General features: G+C 41.1%; 1 long non-coding RNA gene across 2 annotated transcripts in view; it reads left to right on the top strand.

Moving 5' to 3' along the window:
* The first annotated feature begins 2701 nt into the window (after window positions 1-2701).
* Window positions 2702-6669, top strand: part of LOC123968396 — a 21122-nt gene continuing 17154 nt past the window's right edge. Inside the window, exons 1-2 of one of the 2 annotated variants that reach the window (XR_006824452.1) lie at window positions 2702-2838; window positions 4718-4870. This is a non-coding gene — a long non-coding RNA (uncharacterized LOC123968396). Of the gene's footprint in view, window positions 2839-4714; window positions 4871-6669 lie in introns of both variants that reach the window. The other variant, XR_006824451.1, reaches the window with a different exon arrangement.

Raw genomic sequence — 6669 nt, forward strand, 5'->3', positions numbered from 1 at the left:
TGACGAGCATGTCTGATATTGTAACACAGATACATCCTATCTAAAAGAAGATCTCCAGACTCTCTACAACATGTGCATGAAGCCTGTGATTCACAGTGAGCAGGGGTTAATCAGTGGGCATGGATGCCACACAGATGAATACTTTGATTAAATGGCAGTAGCACAGCCACTCATCTGGTTTCCATGTCTCTTGGAGAGCCAATAAAGAAACAAAGGCAAGTTTTTCAGCAAGCACAGTGACTTTGAACTGCCTTTGCCAATCACCGCTCTGGACTTGTATAACATTCTTTGCTACTACAAATGCTATTTTTGCCTATTGCCACAAATATTTCCACACACATTGTATCAGCCAAATGGTAAAACCAACACAAAACAGATCTCAGGAGAAGATATTCTCTCAGTATTTCAGAGAAATCACTTCTTAAATGTTGTGTTTATTTACCGAGTAAATATCACTAAGTGTTTTGGTCGCATTCCAGCATGTTCAAGTCAATAGAAATGTTCATACATTAAAGGGTTTGGCCTGTGTAAATAGCTGCGTTTTATGCGACCTGGTGAGCAGATGATGCAGAAGGAGGGAAAGCCAGATGATAGGAAACAATTACAACTTTCATTTTTCAAACAGTATTACTGTAACTTTACAGACTGTTTCCCCTCAGGTCCTTTTCTTCAACTAGACTCTTACTGGAGATGATGTGTTTGTGCACAACGAAATGGTGGAGTTGCATACTGTGCAGTCAGCCTGTTGTAGCTAGGAGCTTACTGGTTAGCATCACACCTGTTTAGATGCAAATTGGGCTGTTTTTTTCCTACACGTGGATCTTTAGATTTATAATATATATTGGTCTGTTAATGGGATGATTTAAACATTTGTATGTGTAAATTTGCACAAAATATTGTCAGTATTAAGTATAAGGATTCACAATTGCAATATATATTTATATATACAGTATGTGGGCGGTGTGCTGGTGCAGTGGTTAGCACTGTTGCCTCACAGCAAGAAGGTTATGGGTTTGAACCTTGCTCGTTTGCTCGCTTTTTTGTGTGGAGTTTGCATGTTCTCTTGTACATAGGATAAGCGGTTGACATCTGGACTCAAGCTGAACCCGGACATTTTGCACACACGCCATCCATGATGTTTGAACAGAAAACTAACTTCACATTCATATAACTTTATACATAAATTCACATTGTTGTATTTCCTAAGAACAGGTTTTCTAATCTTTCATCCTGTCAACACAAAGCCATGCCAAGATATTTTGCCCAAATGATATAGTGTTCCATGGGAAGATATGAAATTTGAAATGGTTTGCAGAGCCAGAACTGTTCGGCCCAGCTGGGTCAGGTCACATGAGCTGCTTATATAGTGTAGAGTAAATGCTGAATTTACAGTGTGCAATGTCAGTTGAAGTTTTGATTTAAGATATGAACATGGTGATTTGAACATAGCCACCATTTATTTTGTTTCCTTGTCTCACCACACGATGAGGTTTCTTCACACTATTTGCAATGTTCATTCTCATTTGTTTTTTTTTTCACAGTATCGGCCTAACTAAACACATGGGTCATGCATGAAGTTTGAAATGGAAACTGTGAATAAGTGTCTGGAACATACAGACCATATGGGTGGACATCAGAGAAGCATATTTAGCTTAAGGAGAGCTTTGAGAAGCTTCTGTTAAGATGCTTTTTTTGTCACCATGAAACTGGGTCAAATCATTGTTACTGCTGTGAATCCAAGCTGACACAGCCTCATCTCTCCACCATAAACATTTTAAAGCCACCTTTCAAGTCTACATGGGGCTTAATTTTTCATTCCTTAAAGTTATAATCCTTAGAATTTCGGCCCAGTTTGATATTGCAACACCTGAGGTTACTGATAGTAATGGCAGGTGCATTGTAATGATTCAGCTTTCTTTGAAATGACGCAGGCATCGACCTGGCTACTAAGAAGAAGGATAACTGACACAAAAGAAGACTAACAAAGGCTGTAAACAATGCTGTTTGACATGTTAATAATGAACTCATACCAGCATACTGTCGCATTCGCTTATCTCTGTCATGTGACCATCAGCGTTCACCTTGCATGAGTCATTGGCTTCTGGCTTCCGTGTCACATCCAGTACATGCGAACCAGTGTTAATTTTAACAAGATTTTTAAATTAAGTTTTAGTCTTAGTACTAAGTTTAAAGTCACATTTTAGTCTTTTTGTTTTGCTTTGTTTTAGTTGTAGTCCGATTTTGGTCAATGTTTTAGTCATAATTCCTTTTAGAAGTAAGTATACCTTGAAATATGTGTTTCATTATCCAAAATGAGAATGTGAATGCTTGTGGTCCCACTCATTTGTAATGAACAATTCATTTGCGTTGCATAGCCAGAGACAATTACCGTGCCATAATCTAAGTTCTCTATTGTCTAAGAAGGCATGAAATTTTGTTTTTTTTCTCATCAGTGCATAATTAAGAACTTAAAGGGGCATTATGTAGTTTTCAGCGGCCACTAGCGGTGCAGTTTTAAGATTGCAACCAGGCGTGTGCTCGTATGTGTGCTCGCTTGAACTCATGAGTGAGCAGAACTGAAACACAACCACTTTCATACAGAAATACCACAATAAACGCAGAAACACCAGCATGCAGGCTGTGGCTTTTCTCCAGACATGTTCAGGCTTTGTTACTTCAGTGTTCCCGTCTCAGAGACAGATCAACACCGGCGCCGTAACGTTACTTCATTCAGCGCAGCGAGCCACATTTCGGCACCATCCTCCCGGAAATAAGGCAGAGTGACAGCGGCTTTAGACAGGCAGGGAGACTGCTTCATACAACATGCTGGAAACTCGGGTAAACCCCTACTGCAACGTTACAGCAATAGTTTTATCAGCTGCAGGTTGAACTAAGCCATTCTTGTTACATGATCACGGTACATTTACTGCATTTAGCCGACGTGCTACAGCGTTAGCTCGCCTGCTGCTTTCAGTAACTATCTTTACTATCTGTGTATCTTTCACCGGAGGCTCAGCAATGTCAGCACAGCTACATGTATTGGATGATAACGAAACAGGTAGTGAGCTGGGCTGAATATTATAACGAGATTGTATCACACTTTATAACAGTTGGACCGCAGTAAGTAACTTTACTGTTGTGTCAGTGGATGGCTCTTCCTCTGGGTTGTTGTCGCTGTGAAGTTGCAGCGTTGTATATTATGTGGGTCACGTTATTTACAGCGACTGAGAGGTGAAGAAGATGTGTACCTGAGTATTGGTAAAAGGCAATAAATCTAAATTGAACGTTACAAAGCAAACAGCGGCGGGTCCGAGCTAATGTAGCATTAGCTGGCTGCTCCTGGCTGCACCACTATAGGCTAACGTTAGTAAACAAATCGCTCCACGTTTGCTTTTTACCGTTACATCCTTTCTTGCAGGCTAAATCAACAGTGGTACACAGGATAGTAACATGGGTCGCGTTAGTGAAGTAATGTGGAAAGCAATATAACTTTGCACCGGATAACATTAGCAACTGCTCGGTGTTAGCCGGCGAGCTAACGTGACTTTCTCTGTGTTTCTCCAGCTTTACTAATGCTCACTTTATTCTTACTCGACATCATCTGAACCTGTTTGGTCTGATGGGCTTCAGCACATGAACCTTTATAGTTGTTTTGTATCCTTATGTGGAGCCTGTGTTTTGCTGTGAACTGGTTGTTTTATGGTGTTAGTGGACTGCATGTACAAGAGAGGCTCGTGAGCGCGCACAGGGCTGAATCCGACCCGGAGACCTCGAATTCAAAGAGGAATAGTGGCTGATGCAAGCAACGGAGAAAACAGGCGTGTGCTTCATTTCTAAGTGAGTTTTGAGCCTATTGACAATAAGGAAATTACAATTTGATTTATTAAAATCAAAAACTTACATATAGCCCAAATTTGTATTGTAAAATATTTTTTAAATTACGCTGTTGTTACAATTAAGTCATGGAATAAAAGATTGTCAATGAAATAATTTCATCACAATTTTCGTTGACAAAATTAACACTGGTGCAAGCAATATGAATCCCACACGGGAAAGGTAGACTAAGCCAGTAACAGTGAAAAGTGCCATGCACAGAGACAGTTGCAGAATGCATATTAAATGGCTCTAATGGATAAAATGTCAGCCATAAGTGGTATCAAAACCAGAGTTTGATATAATGATAATTTTATGGCTATAACTTGGAGTGTGACAATTTAAAGGCACAATAGTCATCTCAGTGTGACGCATCAACATCTGGACTCAAGCTGTAATTAATTCTGTAACCTACAATAAATCTTAAACTTAATGAAGCATCCCACTAATATCATTCAATCCAGTTCAGAGCAAAAGCCATTTCCTATGACTGGAATTAGTTCCCTTTTTTTCTGACTGGCTGCAGTTTCACAGTAATACATGGCTTCGATTCCTGGCCTGTTACTCCGGTTAATCTGTGAAAGCTGCCTATTGATTTCTATGGCAACCTGCTCGCTCACATCAACTATAACAGCAGACAAAACAATGCCATTTATCATTTGTATAAGGATGGGGAGATAATGTGTTTATGTGTGTTTGAGAGAGAACAAGAGATAGAGAGTGACACAGGGAGGGAGAGATGATTAGAGAGCATCCTTACAGTAGATAGTATATGGAAGACATATGATTTGATCCATGTGATTTCTATGTATGAGTGTGTGTATGTGTGTGTGTTTCCAAGCAGCGGAGAAGCGAAGCAGAGGGTGACGTCAAGCAGCTGACCTTGGGTCTGGATATGTTTACTGCTCTGTAAAGTGTCTGTCCTGGCCAATGGTGATGCAGCCCATGTGTCTGGAAAATGCTGCTGCATTTGTGAGGGGCCACACCGACATGCCAAGTGAGTAAAACACACACTGCCACCAGCCTTGTACGGTGTTACAGTGACGCCTGAGTACGGGCGGACAAAAATAGAAAGACACAAAGCTACCTTCACACACACACACACACACACACACATACACACACATTTTCATATTTCACATTTTTAAGGAGTGCTAGACACATAGTCATAAACATTCAGTTACCACCATAGCTTTGTTTATGTGCTAATTATTAGGAGAGTGAAGTAGTACTTTATTTGCTGAAATTCTCTGTTGTGTTACATTATCGATGACCAGCTGGGTGGCAGAGAAAGCCTTTATTTTGTTGATATTTGTTAATTTAGTTATGCTGTTGTGTTACCATGTAGCTCCTTCAGGTGACTGGAGAGATTGCAAATTCATCAACTGTCAAGTTACTGAAGGTGATCGCTCTTTTATCCTGTTGATCTATGGAGGGTAAACAAAAGAACAGAAGCACTTTACCATGCATTACAATATCCCTGCAGCAAATACTAAGTTTTCAAGTTGGTGTAACGTGATACTCACTTTTGAAAGACTTTCACAAGAGAGATAGACTGAGGGTCCACCTGTGGCTACTGTTCCTCTCTGTCTGTATGGGTTTCCTGTGTTTGCCATGTGTTGTCATGGTTTTTGAACAGAACATGTAATTCTGGCTGTAACCCTATGGTCTCTTTCTACCTCTCTGCTCAACAAGATATTGAATATCATTCTTGCACAGCACATATACAGTTAAAATTGGTAAAGGTGGCTGATGTAACCCTGGAAATTCTTAGTAATTCTCAAAGCAATGGGTTTCCGACAGAGGTATGAAATGACAGCCGTCGGCAGTAGCTAGTTAGCTAATTAATTCAGTTCAATTCAATTTTATCCAAATCACAACAACAGTTATTTCACAGCGCTTTTCATAAAAGAGCAGGAATAGACCATATGATGCTATTTACAGAAGCCCAACAGTTCCCACCAAGAGCAAGCACTAGGCGACAGAGGCAAGGAAAAACTTCCTTTTAAGAGGCAGAAACCTCGAGCAGAACCATGGCTCAGGGTGGGCGGCCATCTGCCTCGACCGGTTGTAGGTGAAGGAGAGAGAGGGAGAGAGAGAGAGAGAGAGAGGGCAGGAGAGGAACAGAGAGAAAAAGAGAGGGATGGAAGGAGCGAGAGGGGAGGGAGGCAGCCTACACAATATACCCACAGAGGTACAGACAGTAAAGGTGATTGCTATAGACTAAATGAAAAATGGTACAGATATTTATGGTAGTGTTAATGATAACAATCGTAATGTTAATGATTATAATAATAATAACAATAGGACTAGTAACAATAGTTGTAGCAGAGGGTGTCGAGCAGGAACACGGGGGCAGCAGGTGACCCGCAGCCACAGATCCAGACTCCACAGCTCCAGAGCCAGAAACACCTGCAGGAAGTGATAGGAGGAGAGAGGAGAGGGACGAGAAAGCACAAGACTACCGGAAAGGGGAGAAGTTGTGTTAGTAACATGCAATAATGATATGAGGTTGCATACAGAGGGAGAGAAAGTAGTGGAGAGAGGAGCTCTGTGCATCATAGGAAATCCCCCGGCAGTCTAGGCCTATAGCAGCATAACTAAGGGATGGTTCAGGACTCACCTGAGCCAGCCCTAACTATAAGCTTTATCAAAGAGGAAAGTCTTAAGCCTACTCTTAAATGTGGAGATGGTGTCTGCCTCCTGAACCCAAACTGGAACCTGGTTCCACAGGAGGGGAGCTTGATAGCTGAACGCTCTGGCTCCTAGTCTACTTTTGGAGACTCTAGGAACCAC

Source organism: Micropterus dolomieu, linkage group LG03 (assembly GCF_021292245.1).
Source record: "Micropterus dolomieu isolate WLL.071019.BEF.003 ecotype Adirondacks linkage group LG03, ASM2129224v1, whole genome shotgun sequence".
Taxonomy (NCBI): Eukaryota; Metazoa; Chordata; class Actinopteri; order Centrarchiformes; family Centrarchidae; genus Micropterus; species Micropterus dolomieu.